Here is a 21,692-nt window from a genome sequence, read left to right as displayed (position 1 = left end):
GAAAGAGGAGACTCTTAAAGAAGAAGTTACAGGTCTGTGAGAGCCAGAAATCTTGATTGCTTGTTTCTGACCAAATACTTATTTTCCACCATAATATGCAAATAAAATGAAAAAAAAACAGACAATGTGATTTTCTGAATTTTTTCTTCTCAGTTTGTCTCCCATAGTTGAGGTCTACCTATGATGTAAATTACAGACGCCTCTCATCTTTTTAAGTGGTGGAACTTGCACTATTGCTGACTGACTAAATACTTTTTTGCCCCACTGTACTTATGTGAAAAATAAATCTTTATTCAGCATCTGATCTTTTGAGTGCCGGACATTTTGTATCTATTAGCAGAATGGAGGGCACGGGTAGGGTGGTAGACTGAGAAGAGGGAGCAGATGTAGGGTGGTGCTGAGCCATGGAGTGTTTTGTTGGTGAGGGTAATAAGTTTGTACTGGATTCTGGAGTGGATGGGTAACCAGTGTAATGACTGGCACAAGGTAGAGGCATCGGTGTAACGATTGATGAGGGTTATAACCCTGGCTGCAGCATTCAAGACAGATTGGAGAGGGGAGAGATTGGAAAGAAGGAGACCCATTGGTAGAGAGTTGCAATAGTCTAGACAAGAATGAATAAGAGAAACAGTAACAGTTTTTGGAGAGACAAAAGTAAGAAAAGGTCGAATTCTAGAAATGTTTTTGAGGTGCAGATAGCAAAAGCGAGCCAGTGATCTGATGTGGGGGTGAATGAAAGCTCGAAATCAAGAATCAAGTATGACCCCAAGACAGCGAGCATGTTGCTGGGGAGTAATGGTGGAACCACACACGGAAATGGCAATGTTGGGCATAGGTACATTAGTAGAGGGAGGAAACACAAGGAGTTGTTTTTGACAAGTTCAGTTTCAGATAGAGGGAGGACATGATGTTAGATACAGCGGTGTTTTCTAAAAAGGCAGGCGTGATATCAGGAAATGTGTATAATTGAGTGTCATCAGCATAGAGATGGTACTGGAAACCAAATCTACTGATTGTTTGACCAATAGGGGCAGTATACAAAGAGAAGAGAAGGGGGCCTAGAACCAATCCTTGAGGAACCCCAACAGAAAGGGGAGGAGGAGCCAGCAAAAGATACAGTGACGGAGTGGTCAGAGAGATAGGAGGAGAACCAGGAGAGAATGGTGTCTTTGAGGCCGATGGAGCAGAGCATAGTGAGGAGGAGCTGATGATCCACAGTGTTGAATGCTGCAGAGAGATCCAAGAGAATAAGCATGGAGTTGTGACCAATAGATTTAGATGTTAGTAGATCATTAGAGACTTTGGTGAGAGCAGTTACAGTAGATTGTAAAGAGCGGAAACTTGTAGAGGGTCGAGAAGAGAGTTATCTGAGAGATAGCAGATAAGATGGGAGTGGACCAAGCATTCCAGGAGTTTAGGGATGAAGGGAAGATTAGAGACAGGTCTATAGTTAGCAGCACAGTTTTGGTCGAGAGATGGTTTTTTAAGTAATGGATGTATGATGGCATGCTTAAATGAGGAGGGAAAGATACCAGAAGAGAGAGAGCGAGGTTGAATATTTTTGTTAGGTGAGCGGTGACAGCAGGGGAAAGGGACTGGAGGAGATGTGACAGAATGGGGTCACTGCTGCAAGTGGTCGGGCGAGAAGACGCAAGGAGCCTGATTACTTCTTCTGTGACTGGTTCAAAGTCATAGAGTGAACTAGATGAAGTGGGGGTTCGGGAGATAATTTCCTGTCGGATATGGTCAATTTTTCTGTGAAATAATTGGCGAGATCGTCAGCGCGGAGATCCATGGTTGAGGCCTGCACTCTTGGTTTGAGTAGGGAATGAAAAGTGTCAAAGAGATGCTTCGGGTTATTGGATAGTGACTGAGGTGATGAGGGTGTTGAAATAGATTTGGTTGGAGAGGTGAAGGGCAGTGTTATATGTTCTAACCATAAACTTACAATATTTTACCTCATTAGCAATCAATCAACTAAGTTAAGACAGCAAGAGGCCATAAATGAACTAACAAATAAACAGCTATGCAGGCCTACATGGATCATAAACCACTTTGAAAAAGTTACATGATCTTACAGCATAAAGCGACATGCAGATTAAGTTTAAATGCCTAAATATCATTACATATGCTTAAAAAATTTGAATAGGAATAACTTTACACATGCCCAATGGCTCAGTGCAGGAGTTGAATGAGCTGATTACCATTACAAACTGCTTGCCGACATAGAATAGAGTGAACAAGGGAATTAGGGGTAGTTGTCCGGTGGCTCTGGCAGATGGGATGATGTGGGATATTAGGGTTAGCAGTCCGGTGTCTCTGGCTGACGGGATGATGTGGGATATTAGGGGTAGTAGTCCGGTGGCTCTGATGGGATGATGTGGGATATTAGGGGTAGTAGTCCGGTGGTTCTGGGTGACGGGATGATGTGGGATATTAGGGGTAGTAGTCCGGTGGCTCTGGCTGACGGGATGATGCGGGATATTAGGGGGAGTAGTCCGGTGGCTCTGGCTGACGGGATGATGTGAGATATTAGGGGTAGTAGTCCGGTAGCTCTGGCTGACGGGATGATGTGGGATATTATAGTGAATGTGGCTATGCAGCTTTATATATATAGATATAATCATTATAATTTGTTATAACTAACCACAGTTAGTCACTATGCCCGGGCAACGCCAGGCTCTTCAGCTAGTACTGTATATAATAAAGACTAGAAGGTACTGGGATTTGGAGGCCCACTAGGTTGCAGCAACCCCTTATAGAATGGAAGATATTTGGGAAAACTGGTGATTCGTTTAATCTTCCAGGTTAAGAACCAGCTCCTACGAACTGTCCTGGAACACATTCTACTGCATTTCCATTTATTCAAAGTATGCCTGCTTCTTCCATTGTTATTGCTGTTATTGTAACTTGCCTTAAAGGAGTTTTCCCACAAACAAAGTACATTTTAATTACCATATTTTTCGCTTTATAAGACGCTCCGGATTATAAGACGCACCCCAAATTTTGAGGAGAAAAATAGGAAAAAAACTTTATTTTTAATAAAATGGTGGTGCAGCTTATAATCCATGCGTCTTATTGCTTTCCAGGGGTGGTGATGGAGGAGGCCGGAGTGGAACATTGCTGCTGGGATGATGGGGTGTTTTGATGTGCAGCGTGCCGCTGCCGGTGTCTGTTACTGCCGCCGCCCTCTGTCCCCTGATGCTTGCCACCACCGCCACGCTCTGTCCCCCGGTGCCTGCTTGCCACCACCGCCGCACTCTGTCCCCCAGTGCTTGCCACCACCGCCACGCTGTCCCCCGGTGCCTGCTTGCCACCACCGCCGCGCTCTCCCCCGGTTCTTACCGCCACCACCGCGCTCTGTCCCCACGGTGTTTGCTGCCATCGCCGCGCTCTGTCCCGTTCTGAGGGTACTTGCCGCGGCACTCTGTGCACTGATGCTGCCGCTGCGCTGTCCGCCACCGCCGCGCTCCTGTCCCCCGGTGGTTTCTTCCGCCCCACCGCCGCCGCCGCGCTCTGTCCCGTTCAGCGTGGGGGGGTCTCTGTCGCTCCATGCCTGCTTTCTTCCTGGAAAATGGCCGCCGCGCATGCGCAGACGGACATCTCGGCACTGAAATCTCGGGAGATGAGATTTCAGCGCTGAAATCTCATCTCCCGAGATTTCAGTGCCGAGATGTCCGTCTGCGCATGCGCGGCGGCCATTTTCCAGGAAGAAAGCAGGCATGGAGCGACAGAGACCCCCCCACGCTGAACGGGACAGAGCGCGGCGGCGGCGGTGGGGCGGAAGAAACCACCGGGGGACAGGAGCGCGGCGGTGGCGGACAGCGCAGCGGCAGCATCAGGGCACAGAGTGCCGTGGCAAGTACCCTCAGTGGCAGCGCAAATGTATATCCTCTTTGTAAGACGCACCCCCTTTTTCCCCTCAATTTTGGGGGAAAAAAGTGCGTCTTACAAAGCGGAAAATACGGTAATAGATTGTGGAATAAAAATAAGTTTCACAATTGGATGTGTTAAAAAAATGTTCCTGTGCTGAGATAATTTTATATATGTGCCCCTGGTATGTAAGATCTCCTAAGAAAGCCCCATTCATATAATCTCAGGTTCATATACATTCCCGGTCCTTCTCTAAAAGTGTCTCTACTTTTCAGTTTCATTGAGAGAAATACACAGGAGACGACCCATTGTTAACCCTCCTATCTGTTATTAATACTTAAAGGGATTTCCAGGAATTTACCATTGATGGCCTATCCTCAGGATAGGTTATAAATGTCTGATTGCTGGGGTTTCAACACCCGACACCTCCACTGATCAGCTATTTCTGGTGCAGGTGGCCGCCAAAACTGCTCAGTTATTGAGCAGCTCCGTTGACAGAATAGTGGCCGCTGCCGGGTACTGCACATCCTCCACCTTTTCAAATCAATAGAGAGTGGGTATGCAGTATTCGACAGTGGCCATTATTACTTGGATAGAGCTTAGAAGCTCCATAATTGAGCTGATCCGGTCGCTGCCAAACAGAGGAACAGTTGATCGGCAGGGGGTGCCAGGTGTTCCAGAATGTTAAAGTCCGAGTCAACTCTTTTTGCGGATGATAGAGCAATAAGTTATTTTTTCTTCAACAAAGCCATATAGTTTTTTTTTGGGGAGATGAGATCTATTTATTTTCCCATATAATTCTACTAAGAAACAGGAGAAAACATCCACATTAGGCAAAATGAAAAAAAAAAACAACAACTATTCCGCTATCATTTTTGGGTTTCGTTTTTACTGCATTATTTTTGCATTGAAAAATACCTGGCAACATCATTCTCCAGGTCAGTCACATTGTGATACCAAACATACAGGTTTTTTTTTACTATTTCAGTGGCTTAAAAAAAAATAACTTTGCAAAATAAAATACATTCGGTTTGTGTTCCAGTTTTTTGAGGCTGGTAAATTTTTTATCTTTTCGTTGATGGAACTGTGCGAGGCTTTTTTTTTATCGCTTTTTGTTGCATTTCTTGTAGGAGACCAAAAAGCAGGAATTTTGCAGTTTCAGGGGTTTTTTTTACATTTCCCACTTAATAATTTTATATTTTGATAGCTTTTCATATATCAGTCTTACTTTTATGCTTTATTCAAACACCAATATTTTTTAATCAGTATTTCATCAGTGTTTGCATGCCAAAACCAGGAGTGTCTCCAAAACACAAAAGAGGTGTCCATTTTTCAATTATAGTTTTTCTCTTTAAGTTCCTCTCTTGGCTTTGATATACAAACACTGATGAAAAATATTGACTAAATACTTATGAATGAATGAGGCCTAATGGACATGGCAAAACCAAATATGTATATTTTTAATGTTTTTAATTTCTTTAGTTTTAACTGTGGAAGAGGAAAATGATTCAAAATGTTATTGTTTCAGAGTTAGGAGTTAAATGCAGATAGATCACATGAAAGGGACCTCCTGGGCCATCTGGTCCAACCCCCTGCTCAAAGCAGGATTCACTAAATCATCCCAGTCAGATGTCTGTCCAGCCTCTGTTTGAAGACTTCCATTGAAGGAGAACTCACCACTTCTCGTGGCAGCTTGTTCCACTCATTGATCACTCTAACTGTCAAAAAGTTTTTTCTAATATCTAATCTGTATCTCCTCCCATTGAGTTTCATCCCATTGCTTCTAGTCTTTCCTTGTGCAAATGAGAATAAAGTTGATCCTTCTACAATGTGACAGCCCTTTAGATATTTGTAGACAGCTATTAAGTCTCCTCTCAGTCTTCTCTTTTGCAAACTAAACATTCCCAAATCCTGCAACCTTTCCTCATAAGACAGGGTTTGCAGACCGGTCACCATTCTGGTCACTCTTTTCTGAACATATGGCAACTGAATGCAAAGCTACTGAATGCTCAGACAGCACATCGCTGTCTGAGATGGCCTCATAAGTCCTTGAGTGATGATGTCAATGGAATTCACTGGATTACTTAAAAAAACAGCATTGTCTACATCAAAAGGAGGCAACCACAAGAAAAGCGAGCAAGGCTCGGTGTCACAAGGGTGTCTCGTTGACCTGTATGACTTGGAGTTAGATGACGTTCGGTAATGAATCCCAGTCCTCTTTTCAAGTCCTAATTTAAATGGATTTCCCTTTCCTTCAAAAACAGAGGGTTAAGGACTATTTCTATGCTGACAGAGAACATACAGCCTGGTTGTTCTCAGATACAACTGCTTACTGTTTACTCCCTCTATATATACAGGCTCTGGGAGTTTAGTCCTTGCTGTTAAAAGATTAATCTTCCTGTGCCGTGTGCTAGAGCTAAGTAGTTGAAGTTTGGAGTTGTGGTGTTCTGTAATTTTCTGTTGTACATGTGTGTTTATCTCCTTTTCCCTTTTCCCATTCAGTTTATTCCCCCCAGTCCCTATCTTCCTCCCTATTGTTGGTTAGTGCTTTTGTATGAGATTTTCTGTTATCCCTGTTTTGTCTTTGTGTCTGGTTTACCTTTTATTTTTGTCCCATTCCTCATGGCGTGGGGGAGGGGACAGATTAGGGCTTTTACAGGAGCATAGTAAGGTCGGAGACTTGGGCCTCTCTTCCTTCAAGAGTACCCCACGGGACAGGGATAGTTAGGGTCCCAGCTCCAAGGACAGTTTGAGGCCCCTCTTCCTTACTGAAGACTGCCACAGTGTGACACTCGATGCTGAAGCCGGGACAGGTGAGTAAACCTTACCTTCTGATATTTAGAAATCTAGTATCTTCTTTAGGGGCGTAGGGGTAGATTAGACTTGTAACTATGCACTCCTTTTTCTTATGGCAATTTTTACGTTACTACAGTAGGTATACTGAATGATAGAAAGACCTGTGTGTACTACATTTAGATAGATGTACAAATACAAAGTGGTTTTAAGATTTTATATACATTATTTAGTGAAAATTATTGTCCATTGTTCCTCTTTTACTTTCCATTATTTTTTACTTCACAGGTAGGTTGTAGATGAAACTGAAATATTCTAAATACTGCATTCACAAATAAAATATGTCTTACTGTCCAAAGAAGAATTCTGTTCATAACTTTAATCATCTTCATCATTTGGAACAAAAAACAGTGATAAAGATTAAATATAGAGCTGGAAGGTTGGCAGGCGCAGTCCAGAGATTAGAATTTTATGGCAATGAAATGAAATGCCACATTCTTAAGTCAAAGTAAATTTCCAGCTTTGTAAATGCATAGTTACTTGTGTTTATAGCTGTATTTTATGTAATTAGATAACACATCTCAAGGTGATTGTTCTTTGTTGGAGAGATGAGAAGCTTTTTATGTACATTGTGCAATGGATGTTAACCCATAACTAATATTTACATAGGGTTTAATGGCTCGAACTGTAAATTCAGAGACAAAGCTGAACATGTCTTCCCGTCAACTATTCCAGGTGGGAGCTTAAAACAGACATAAAGCACGTCTGACAGCGCTTTCCTATTGTTGTAAATATACTGTAGGAAGCTCTTGTTTCAGGCGCTACTCCACAATACATTGCACCAGTAGATGTAACTATATCTATGTAATCCTGATGAAGGCCCAGCATTAGGGAGCCCAGAACTTGAGCAAGAAACTCCTGAGCAGTAGTGTTACTACAAGGGATAAAGACTTTGTAGTCGTACCTAGTTCCTAGAGCCTGAGAATCTCATTGACTCTCTGCTGCAAAAGATTAGAGCAGTACCATAAATGTATGAGCAGTAAAGAAGAACACATTTCCAGAAATTCATTTGGAGCAAATTTGCTTGATTCAGTAGGCAGACTCGATTTAAACTGAATGTGATCAGTCCAATAAAAAGTGTGCCAATTGTCGAGAAAACACGTTTATTGTGCTCTGAGGTCTCTCCAGATTCAAATCATAATAAATAGAGGAGAGTACGGTTTGAAAAATACTAAAATACAATACAGTCACCTCTCTTATGCCAAAATCTGTATGTTGTACTGCTTAGGCTACTTTCACACATCAGGTTTTTTCCTACAGGCAGGATCCAGCTATTTGTTAAAAAACCGGATCCGGCGAAAGCTGCCGCCGGATCCGGTTTTCTCTCGTTGAATAGTATTAGCGCCGGATCGTGCCGCATGGCCTTCCGTTTCTTCCGATTTTCACCGGATCCGGCTAAATATTTCATTTCGGGGTCTGGGAAACACGTCTCCAGTAACATTTTTTTTCTGTGGCGAAAAACCGGACAGCGCCTTTTTTTTGCTATAATGGAACCCAAAGGGCACCAGAATGCGCCGGATCCGGAAAAAGACAGATCCGGCCACTGGATCCGTTTTTTTAAGTCTGAGCATGCTTGGATCCAATTGGCCAGCCCTCAGGTAACAGATATAAACCTGCGTACGGATCCGGTGGAAAAACGTTCAGTTCTCCAAAATTTACGCCGGAATCGGTTTTTTAACAAATATCCGGATCCTGCCTGTCAGAAAAAAACCTGATGTGTGAAAGTAGCCTAAGGCATCCAACTCTCAGGTCCCCAAGGGATAATGAATACATTTCAGCATAACAAATTCTTCCAGTTCATTTATTGAAAGAGATGAATAGTCAGCTTTTATACATAGATGATATGGGCCGAAGGCGATTAAAGAAGCACTCTCATCCAACATTTTTATTCTCTTAATATACTGCCATCATATTATACAGCGCTGTGTACTTACAATTGCTCATTTTGATTTTCTACCCAGCTAATGCTTCACTTTAACATTAGGTCTATGACATCCCATGATTAAATCCTGCATTCTTTTAAGCTATATTTAGACACAGGATGTCTATTTTCTTTGCATAAATCACCACTGCAAAAGTCCCTGGCAGGGGGAAGAGCGGAGCAGCTGGGTCAGGGATCTTTTCTAGGCCCTGTATTGTTCAACATCTTTATCAATGATTTAGATGAAGGAATTGAGAGTAAACTGATCAAATTTGCTGATGACACAAAGCTAGGAGAGATAGCTAATACTAGAGAAGAGAGAGAGGATTCAAAAAGATATAAATAAACTGGAGCAGTGGGCAGCAACTAACAGAATGGTTTTTAACAGGGAAAAATGCAAAGTACTACATCTGGGCAATAAAAATGAAAAAAGCATATACAGAATGGGAGGAATAGGGATAAGCAACAGCACATGTGAAATAGACTTGAGTATACTAATAGATCACAGACTGCACATGAGTCAACAGTGTGATGCGGCAGCAAAAAAGGCAAATGCAATTCTGGGATGTATTAACATAAGCATACAGTCTAGATCACATAAAGTCATTATTCCCCTCTACTCCTCTTTGGTCAGACCTCATCTGAAATACTGTGTCTTGTTTTGTGCACCACATTTTAAAAACATCAACAAACTGGAGCAAGTTCAGAGAAGAGCGACCAGAATGCAAACCATGTCCTATGAGGAACAGTTACAGGATTTGGGAATATTTAGCTTGCAAAAAAGAAGACTGAGAGGAGACTTAATAGCTCAAGGGCTGTCACATTGTAGAAGGATCATCTTTATTCTCATTTGCACAAGGAAAGACTAGACACAATGGGGTGAAACTGAATGGGAGGAGACACAGATTAGATATTAGAAAAAACTTGTTGACAGTGAGGGTGATCAATGAGTGGAACAGGCTGCCATGAGAGGTGGTGAGTTATCCTTCCATGGAAGTCTTCAAACAGAGGCTGGACAGACATATGTCTGTGATGATTTAGTGAATCCTACTTTCAGCAGGGGTTGGACCAGATGACCCAGGAGGTCCCTTCCAATGCTACCATTCTAAGATTCTATGATTCTAATTGAAGAGGGGGATAACTCCCACAGGGAAAAAAGACATCTTATTTCTACATAGAGCAGATAAAAGAGAAAGAAGAGTTAGTGTGGTAGAAAGGCAAAATGAACAACTGTAAGTACACAGTGCTATATTATATATACTAGATATTATATTTACTATATATCTTATGAGGATAAAAAAAATTGATTGGGAGTGCTTCTTTAAGGAAACAAATATTTATCCAGAAAAACACTCACCAGTAGAGATGAGTGCATCTTTTGAAGTACAATTTTGCCAAATTTGCAGAATTTTCCCCCATAAGAGCTTACACTTTACAGGCGAAAGAGTGAATGAAGACCCCACTGATCATAAAAGCTTACACTCTACAGGAGAGAGAGAGAGAGAGGGCTTCATGATACAGAAGAGAGAGAGGACCATGCTAACCATAAGGGCTTCATGCTACAGGAGAGAGAAAGGACCATGCTAACCATAAGGACTTCATGCTACAGGAGAGAGAGAGGACTCTCTACAGGGGAGAGAAAGAAAAGACCCTGCTAACCATAAGAGTTTACAGGAGATACTTAAACAGTGACTCTGAAAATGGAAAACCACTTTGCTATACAAATTGTGCTCCACTAGGAATTGGTGATCGCAGATTACCCAGGCACTGATCACCACTGTACAATGTATGATGATCAACTCTATTTGAAGTTGATTTTGAAGTGATCGTTTGGCTGATTCTCTATTCTCCAGGATGCAACAGGAGATAAAGGAACAACAGCAACTTGTACACGTTCATTGAGTTATCAGAGGCACATGATGGAGGATGAGGCTGACATTCAAGAGCGAAAATGACAATGACGCTGGACATCAGTCATCATAGCGGTATGCAGAAGGTAAACCAAAGGGTCTCATTCTTGCAAGCATGACAAGCTGTATTCAAGAATGATTGTGGGATGGCTTGCATAGCCTACTATCAAGCAAAGGAATCACTCTTGGATAGCCATGCTTTTAGACCTTTGCTATAAAAGAAAAATGGGGGAATTTCTTTTGGCTCCCAAAAGGGAGTCCAAATTGATGCATTACCAGTATAAGCTGTGTGAGCTACTCGGTGAAGCTTCCATCAAGCAGAAACTTGCTGACCAGGAGACTTCTCTCCACTTCCTACATAGTTAACGCCTCCTGAGGAAGCCACGGCGTAACGCGCTTTGAGGTGGTGGGCCTGAGAAGCGGTCTCTTTTACAACTTGTAAGTGTATTAACTGTTACTAGAAAATAGAGGGGGAAGCCAGCACTGCTTAAGGTTAGAACGCATAAATTGGAGTGCATATGCACATAATGTCTAGCTGTATTCAAAAATGAGATATTTAGCAAAAAAATTTTGATCAATTCAATTGAGCCACCCCGCCGCGCCAAGGCAATCTCATATGGGGGGTCCTACTCTATATATATTTTTAATAAATGCTGTGCCATTACGGCCTCCTAAATACATTTAGAGCATGACCACATCAAGTGCAATCTGTACCTGAACATTACTGGATCGCTCCCATGAAGCAAGTGCAGATGAAGGCCAACCAGGTCTGAACACAGACATATCAGGAATGGCCTCCACACATTACCTGACCAGCAAACATAGATGAAGGGCGATGTTGGTCCAGACACAGGTGCACAATTAAATAAAGCTTGGGGCAGGGTGGGGCTGCCGTGTGTGTGCACAGCAGCCTAATCCATCACAATGAACACAGAAAAATTATGGCGGACATAACCAAGCGTGCACGGCAACAGTGGTGGTGAGCCACAAACCAACAACAAGAAAATAGAGGGGGAAGCCAGCACTGCTTGAGGTTAGAACGCATAAATTGGAGTGCATATGCACATAATGTCTAGCTGTATTCAAAAATGAGATATTTAGCAAAAAAATTGATCAATTCAATTGAGCCACCCCGCCGCGCCAAGGCAATCTCATGTGGGGGGTCCTACTCTATATATTTTTAATAAATGCTGTGCCATTACGGCCTCCTAAATACATTTAGAGCATGACCACATCAAGTGCAATCTGTACCTGAACATTACTGGATCGCTCCCATGAAGCCAGATGAAGCAAGTGCAGATGAAGGCCAACCAGGTCTGAACACAGACATATCAGGAATGGCCTCCACACATTGCCCGACCAGCAAACATAGATGAAGGGCGATGTTGGTCCAGACATAGGTGCACAAAATATATAGAGTAGGACCCCCCCATATGAGATTGCCTTGGCGCGGCGGGGTGGCTCAATTGAATTGATCAATTTTTTTGCTAAATATCTCATTTTTGAATACAGCTAGACATTATGTGCATATGCACTCCAATTTATGCGTTCTAACCTTAAGCAGTGCTGGCTTCCCCCCCTATTTTCTTGTTGTTGGTTTGTGGCTCACCACCACTGTTGCCGTGCACGCTTGGTTATGTCCGCCATAATTTTTCTGTGTTCATTGTGATGGATTAGGCTGCTGTGCACACACACGGCAGCCCCGCCCTGCCCCAAGCTCTATTTAATTGTGCACCTGTGTCTGGACCAACATCGCCCTTCATCTATGTTTGCTGGTCGGGCAAAATGTGTAGGTCATTCCTGATATGTCTGTGTTCAGACCTGGTTGGCCTTCATCTGCACTTGCTTCATCTGGCTTCATGGGATCGATCCAGTAATGTTCAGGTACAGATTGCACTTGATGTGGTCATGCTCTAAATGTATTTAGGAGGCCGTAATGGCACAGCATTTATTAAAAATATATAGAGTAGGACCCCCCATATGAGATTGCCTTGGCGCGGCGGGGTGGCTCAATTGAATTGATCAATTTTTTTGCTAAATATCTCATTTTTGAATACAGCTAGACATTATGTGCATATGCACTCCAATTTATGCGTTCTAACCTTAAGCAGTGCTGGCTTCCCCCCCTATTTTCTTATTAACTATTACTACAATATGTATTTATTTTTCTCTTTGTCTGCTGGACATTGTTTAGATGCACTTACTTTTGTGGTTGGGCGCTCCTAATTATCAGAGCTTTTTCTTGTATGTAACTTTTTTCACCTGTGTGTGTTAGCAGGAAGCATTGACTTTTATGTCAGCTCCTTACTAAAATGCTGATCCACGGTGTGTGCTTTTTATAATTATAGCCTGACTATGTTGTTCTGCATACGCTTGGCCCTTTAGATGTATACACTCTGTATTTTATTCTCTGTCTAATAAAATGTGATTTTTAGCCTTAAAAGCTCACTGATCTCCTCTTCATAATTGAATTGTGGGTTCCTTGGTGATATAGTTAACGCTTAAGTAGAAAAGGTAGCAGCAGCAACTACAGTATATTTGACGTGATCAACCAAGGTATTTTATTTGACACACTTCAGCAAACAAAGATGCAGCTCCAGTTATACTTAGCTTGTGTCCCTTCTTTGGCAGATACCAATGTACTTCTGAGCCATGTCCAACCTATACTGTACTGTCTGGGAGCTTTATGACACCCAAAGGTACTAGGTTACCCTCTGCCACCATGGAAAATCTTTTAGTTATCAAAATGAATATGGAATGGATCAGTGCCAAATTTTATTTACTTATAGCTGATGCCAGGTATTAGATTGTCCAACTTTTGAATTGTCTTCTACTCTATTCTGCTGCCACCAGTGTCACTGGCCCATGCCAACCAGTCATCTACTCCCTGTCCATCATTCAATGTATACTGTGCTGCAGCTGACAGTGCTATTGTTGGCCCTACACTTCCATGTCTCCATTCCTGCCCCATCATTTTTCTATACTGTGCGGCTTCTGCCACTGTCGTTAGACAACCATGCTAGCCACACATCACCTGCCCTCTATGTTTTATAGTGCAATACTGTACTACTACTGCCAGGATTGCTAGTGTGGCCCTACCCTGCCAGACATCTCCATACCTGCCCCGTGATATTCTACAATATGCAATTTATGCCCTTGCTGCTAGATGCCCTCACATATCTCTTGTGCTTGCCCAGTGTGTCGTATAGCAATACTGAACTGCTGCAGGGAAAAACTCCTTCTTCAAGGTACACAAACATAAAATTGCTCCCAAAATAGTTATAATTTATTTCACAGGTTGTTAACAAGTAATTGCTTTTTTCCTTTGAAAAGAGTTAACCTGTTAACAGTTAATTGGATGCACAGGTAGTTTTTTCTTCTATCCTTCCAGTAGACGGGCATGGCATCAGGAGATGGAACAGGATCCTTGATGCGAACAACTGGCTAAGATGGTGCAGTCAACAAGGATTCGGATTCCTGGACCACGGTGTGAATTACCTGTACGATGGACTCCTCACCAGAGACGGACTACACCTCAACAAACCTGGGAAACACACATTTGCCAGAAGACTCACTACACTCATCAGAAGGGTGATGAACTAGAAGAAGAATGGGCGGCAAGAAAAATGCCAGAAAATATACTAATGAAGGATATGAGGTGCAGCAAAGAAGACCAAGACAACATACTCAGAAGGGAGGTAAGAAATTTTCTAAAACAATCCACAGGGAGGAGATTGGAACAAAGCAAAATCCTCTAAAATGCATGATCGCAAATGCCAGAAGCCTGACAAACAAGATGGAAGAACAAGAAGCAGAAATATCTACAGGTAACTATGTCATAGTGGGAATAACCGAGACATGGTTAGATGAAAGCTATGACTGGGCAGTTAACTTACAGGGATACAGTCTGTTTATAAAGGATCGTAAAAATCAGAGAGGAGGAGGGATTTGTCTTTATGCAAAGTCTTGTCTAAAGTCCACTTTAAGGGAGGATATTAGCGAAGGGAATGAGGATGTTGAGTCCATATGGGTCGAAATACATGGAGGGAAGTATAGTAACAAAATTCTCTTTGGGGTCTGTTACACACCCCGAAATAAAACAGAAATCATGGAAAGTTTACTACTAAGGCAGATAGATGAAGCTGCAACCCATAATGAGGTCCTTGTTATGGGGGACTCTAACTACCCGGATATTAACTGGGAAACAGAGACCTGCAAAACCCATAAAGGAACAGGTTTCTGCTAATAACCAAGAAAAATTATCTTTCACAATTGGTGCAGAATCCAACCAGAGGAGCAGCACTTTTAGATCTAATACTATCTAATAGACCTGATAGAATAACAAATCTGCAGGTTGTTGGGCATCTAGGAAATAGCGACCACAATATTGTACAGTTTCACTTGTCTTTCGCTAGGGGGACATGTCAGGGAGTCACAAAAGCACTGAACTTTAGGAAGGCAAAGTTTGACCAGCTTAGAGATGCCCTTAATCTGGTTGACTGGGACAATGTCCTCAGAAATAAGAATACAGATAATAAATGGGAAATGTTTAAGAACATCCTTAATAGGCACTGTAAGCGGTTTATACCTTATGGGAATAAAAGGACAAGAAATAGGAAAAACCCAATGTTACTAAACAAAGTAAGAGGGGCACTTAACAGTAAAAAGAAAGCATTTAAACTACTAAAGCAGGATGGCACCGTTGAAGCTCTAAAAAACTATAGGGAGAAAAATACTTTATCTAAAAAACTAATTAAAGCTGCTGAAAAGGAAACAGAGAAGCACATTGCTAAGGAGAGTAAAACTAATCCCAGACTGTTCTTCAACTATATCCATAGTTGAAGAATCATAAGTGAAAGTATAGGCCCCTTAGAAAATTGTGAGGAAAGAATGGTTGTATATGAGGAAAAAGCTAAAATATTAAACACCTTCTTCTCCGTGGTATTCACGGTGGAAAATAAAATGCTAGTGAAATGCTAAGAGACAAAGAAAACCCTATAATAAGGGTCACTAATCTAACCCAAAAGGAGCTAAACTGGCTAAATAAGATTAAAATTGATAAATCTCCGTGTCCGGCGGGCATTCACCTACGAGTACTAAGAGAACTAAGTAATGTAATAGACAAACCATTATTTCTTATATTTAGGGACTCTACATTGATGTGGTCTGTTCCACAGGACTGGTGCATAGCAAATGTGGTACCAATATTCAAAAAGGGCTCTAAAAGTGAACCGGGAAATTATAGGCCAGTAAGTCTAACCTCTATTGTTGGTAAAATATTTGAAGGGTTTCTGAGGGATGTTATTCAGCATTGGTTTATGAGGAATCGCTCCTGTCAAACCAATCTAATCAGTTTTTATGAAGAGGTAAGCTATAGACTGGACCAAGGTGAGTCATTGGATGTGGTATACCTTGATTTTTCCAAAGCGTTTGATACTGTGCCACACAAGAAGTTGGTATATAAAATGAGAATGCTGGGTCTGGGGGAAAATGTGTGTAAATGGGTAAGTAACTGGCTTAGTGATAGAAAGCAGAGGGTGGTTATAAATGGTATATTCTCTAACTGGGTGGCTGTGACCAGTGGGCTACCGCAGGGGTCGGTGTTGGGACCTATTCTCTTCAACATATTTATTAACGATCTGGTAGAAGGTTTGCACAGTAAAATATTGATATTTGCAGATGATACAAAACTATGTAAAGCAGTCAATACAAGAGAAGATAGTATTCTGCTACAAATGGAACTGGATAAGTTGGAAATGTGGGCGAAAGGTGGCAGATGCGGTTTAACATTGATAAATGTAAGGTTATACACATGGGAAGAAGGAATAAATATCATCATTATACACTGAACGGGAAACCACTGGGTAAATCTGACATGGAGAAGGACTTGGAGATCCTAGTTAATGATAAACTTACCTGGAGCAGCGAGTGCCAGGCAGCGGCTGCCAATGCAAACAGGATCATGGGGTGCATTAAAAGAGGTCTGGATACACATGATGGGAGCATTATACTGCCTCTGTACAAATCCCTGGTTAGGCCGCACATGGAGTACTGTGTACAGTTTTGGGCACCGGTGCTCAGGAAGGATATAATGGAACTAGAGTGAGTACAAAGGAGGGCAACAAAATTAATAAAGGGGATGCAGGAACTACAATACTCAGAGAGATTAGCAAAATTAGGATTATTTAGTCTAGAAAAAAGAGTGGCGATCTAATAACCATGTATAAGTATATAAGGGGACAATACAAATATCTATCCGAGAATCTGTTTATACCAAGGAAGGTGATGGTCACAAGGGGGTATTCTCTGCGTCTGGAGGAGAAAAGGTTTCTCCACCAACATAGAAGAGGATTCTTTACTGTTAGTGCAGTGAGAATCTGGAATTCCTTACCTGAGGAGGTGGTGATGGCGAACTCAGTCCAGGGGTTCAAGAGAGGCCTGGATGTCTTCCTGGAGCATAACAATATTGTATCTTACAGTGATTAGGTTCTTTAGAAGGATGTAGATCTGGGGATTTATTCTGACGTAACATAGGCTGAACTGGATGGACACATGTCTTTTTTCAGCCTTGCTAGCTATGTTACTATGTTCCTACTCGCCAAATAAAGAGTTCATTTTTGGACAGTTTGATTGAAAACCATTGTGATTATTTATTCATTTCGTGTAACTTTTTGAGGATCCTAAAAATGAATAGAGAAGCCATTAATTCTTCACTTGTTTATGGTCTTTAAAAAAGTAATTTTATTTAGACAGCTTGAAAAGACACCATTGTTTCTTCATTTTTCAAATAGCAAACCTCTAGTGGATAGCGAAATTTGGATAATTTTTATATGGTATATGGCTTGTTAAGAATTTGCGATTGCTACTTCCCTAAACAGTGTTGCTATTTGCTAATCCAAAAACAGATAATTTTTGGATGATTTGTGAACAATCTATCTGCCCCAAGCAGGAATAATTTTTGCTTCCCCTCTGAAAAAAACACAGCTTCTTCCGTGTGCACCACCTGTGCATAAACACCAGCAAAGCAGACATCTGCCACCAAGCCAGGATAATTTGGACCATTTTTACAATTTCAAAAGCCTAAAGAGTCTGTTTGGTGCTGTGCATTGTTAAATAAACATTTGGTTCCCTTTGACAATTCTCAGGCTATGCTTGTGTTAAAGAAGGTTCAAAAAAGTGTTCAGTAAAGTCCTAGTAGACTTTTTAGTGTTAAAAATATTTTTTAGGTAATTAAAAATTCAGTAGTAATGGCCATTTATGGCTAATCATTTACTTGCAATTTCAAGATTTTCTAAAAATTTGGCACAGTTGAATTTCAAAGGATTATATTTTCTCTAATTTTAACACTTTACTGGCCTTCAAACTAAAACAGTAAAATGGCAGCTTGCTCGTTGACATTTTGCTGGATTGGAACAAGTTGAAAAGTAGCTTTGCAATGTGACACAGCTAAAGTCAGCTGTGCTGCCCCTCTCCTCACATATACCTTATCTGAAAAGTATGAGTCATATGTGCTCTAATCTCTCAGTAGTACCTTCTAATCATGTAAGAGGTGAGACCAGGTGATCAGCTCTGTAGCCTTAGGGCCCCGTCACACATAACGACGCACCAGCGATCCCGACAACGATATCACCTTGTCAGAATCGCTGGCGTGTCGCTATATGATCGCTGGTGAGCTGCCAAACCAGCGATCAGCACCAGCGAGACAGGGGTAACAAGCGACACACGTTGCTTAGTTACCCACTGTGTACCTTAGTTACCAGCGCGCTGGTGCAGGGAGCTGGTAACCAAGGTACACATCGGGTTTATAAGAAGCGCGCGGCACTTAGAAACCCGATGTGTACCTTGGTTAAAAGCTCCCTGCACCAGCGCGCTGGTAACTAAGGTACACATCGGGTTTCTAAGCGCTGCGCACCTCTTAGAAACCCTGCGTTTTCCTTAGTTACCAGCGCGCTGATCGCTGGTCTCCCGCCTGTCACACGCAGCGATGCGTGCTGGCCAGCGGGAGACCGGCAATCAAAAAAATGTCCTGGCCATTTCAGGACGATCAGCGATACCTGGCAGGGGGGCCGGTTGCTGGTCAGTGTCACACACAGCGATCTCGCTGGTGAGATCACTGTTGCGTCACAAAACTTGTGACTCAGCAGCGATCTCGCTAGCGGAATCGCTATGTGTGACGGGGGCTTTACATCTCAGACACTGAGAAACCTATAGTGGATTTGTCAAATTATTCACCCCCTTGGCTTTTTACCTATTTTGCTACATTACAACCTGTATTGTAATTTTTGTAATCTGATTTGTGTGTGATGCATCAACACTAAATAATCTAAGTTGGTGAAGTGAAGTGAGAAAAATATAGGCATAGATTTAATTGATGGGATCAAATACCTAAAAATAGGCATGTGCATATGTATTCACCCCTTTTGCTATATAATCCCTTAAAATTTCTGGTGCAAGCAATTCCCTTCATAAGTCACATGCTTAGTGAGAGGAAGTCCACCTGTGTGCAATATAAGTGTCACATAGTTTGTCACTATATGCACACCTTTTCTGAAAGGCCACAGAGGCTCCAACACCATTAAGCAAGAGGCACCACTAACCAACCACCATGAAGACCAAGGAGATGTCCAAACAAGTCAAGGACAAAGTTGTTGAGAAATGCAAATCATGGTTGGGTTATAAAAAAAAATTACAGTCTCTGATGATCTCCCGAAGCACCATCAAATCCATTATCATCAAATGGAAAGAGTATGGTACCACAACAAGCCTGCCAAGAGAGGGACGCCCACCAAAACTCTCAGCCCTGACAGGTATACTAGGAACTAATCACTGAAACACTCTAGAACCACCTATTACCAAAATACTGGCAAAAAATGCATATTGTAGTCCATGTACAAAGTGAGCAATAATTTGTAGGCATATTGTGATCCATTGGAATCAATACACTTGGAAACCTCCCCTTTAAAAACCCTGCATCTGCCCCTGGTACTGAGATATCCCTTTTTGTGGATAGTGCTGATAGGACCCTTTTAGTGGATGTTTTCACAGATTGTTTCAATCTGTGCCTAACGCTCCAATTTGGTCTTTTCAACTATTTCAAATAACCCATTTCTGTAAGTTTTGTTACACTTTATTATATTACCGACCATTACGCACTTTGCAGAATTTACTGTGGTGTTAAGTTCTGTGCTACTGAAAGGAAAAAATTTTGGTAGACATCAATAAACATTGAAACAAAGGAGAAAGAAAATTAACTTTGACAAGTATTATTGTAGATAGTTTTAATATATTTTTTGAAAAGAACACAGCATTTTAAAGTTTGCGGATTGAACTCCAACCACAAGGTTGTCAACGCCAGGACCAATCTGGAGAAGTCTGTTGTAAATGGAAAAATATCACAGAAATCGAGTGCCGTGTTTGTTTTTCTGGAAAATTAAATAAAATCTCGCAAAATCTTCTTATTAGTTACTTTCTTCAGGGAACTCTTTCATAATCCCAGATAATATAAAAGGTATTAATATATTAAGCATAGGACATTGTAAAAACCTTACTGACTGTAGATAACAGCAATAACAATAGGCGTTAAAAGCAGCAGAATTTTAATGGTTAGGTTCAGATCAATTCTTGTTTTTGGCAAGGTATGTTTATGAGACATAGAGCTTCATCAAAGGTGTTGCAAAATTGGTGATCTATAAACACTGCATAGCAAAAAAAAATGATGAGATAGTGAACATCATATCACAGGGGTACAAAACCATTTTCCCAAATTGTGTCCAAATTTGCAATATTTTTTTTGTGAAATTTTGCCAGTGTCAATTTACAGTCTGAGAGTATATGACAAAAGTACATTTCCAGTAAGGATTTCCCCTGCGTTTTTACACCTGTGGATTCCTATAATGGAATAGGTGTAAAAATGCTGCGGAATCCGCACAAAGAATTGACATGCTGCAGAAAATAAATCGCTGCGTGTCCGTGTGGAATTTTCCACAGCATGTGCACAACCTTTTTTTAATTTGCATTGGATAAAATGGTACAGTACACCACATGAGAATCTGCTGCGGATCCACACCAGAATCCGCAACGTGTGCACATACCATAATTGTTTGATCCCTTGCTGATTTTGTAAGTTTATCCACTGACGAAGACATGAACAGTCTATAATTTTATGGGTAGGTTAATTTTAACATTGAGAGATAGAATATCAAAAATAAAATTCAGAAAATCACATTGCATACATTTATTTGCATTTTGCAGTGAGAAATAATTATTTGATCCCCTACCAACTATTAAGAGTTCTGGCTCCTACAGACGAGTTAGACGCTCCTAATCAACTCGTTACCTGCATTAAAGACAGCTGTCTTACATAGTCACCTTTCTAAAAGACTCCTGTCCACAGACTCAATTAATCAGTCAGACTCCAACCTCTACAACATGGGCAAGACCAAAGAGCTTTCTAAGGGTGTCAGGGACAAGATCATAGATCTGCACAAAGCTGGAATGGGCTACAAAACCATAAGTAAGATGTTGGGTGAGAAGGAAACAACTGCTGAGGCAATAGTAAGAAAATGGAAGAAATTCAAAATGACTGTCATTCGACATCGGTCTGGGGTCACCATGCAAAATCTCACCTCCTGGGGTTTCCTTGATCATGAGGAAGGTGAGAGATCAGCCTAAAACTACATGGGGGGAACATCCTCTGAGTCTCACAGGTTTCAGTCTCAGATTCATGATTTTCATGGATGTGTGAATTCATCTGTTCCACTGAATTGGTCCATGGGCTGTCCATTAAAAATTGGACAGCAAGTGGACATATGCTGCCTAAGACTACATTCACATTTCTATTTGTAAATTCTATTTTTCTGTTCTCTTTAGAAGTGCCCCATTTAGAGATGAGTGTATCAGGCAAAATTCGAATTTGCCTGTTTGCATGGATTTTCCCAGGAAATTCGATTTTCAGAGATGTTATTCTTCGCACATTGAATGTCACTTGAGTCCCCAAACATAATCATTGTAAGATGTAAAAAATCTGAAAAAAATACTTATACTCATCGCTCACCTCCCCGATCTCTTTGCTGCTCACCGTCACCCGTTTGGTCCTTGTCACATCTTCTTATCATCGCCATGAGCGCTGAATCCCT

Source organism: Dendrobates tinctorius, unplaced genomic scaffold, assembly GCF_039654945.1.
Source record: "Dendrobates tinctorius isolate UK_male_01 unplaced genomic scaffold, ASM3965494v1 ptg000075l, whole genome shotgun sequence".
NCBI lineage: Eukaryota > Metazoa > Chordata > Amphibia > Anura > Dendrobatidae > Dendrobates > Dendrobates tinctorius.
Note: the sequence above shows the minus strand (reverse complement) of the source record.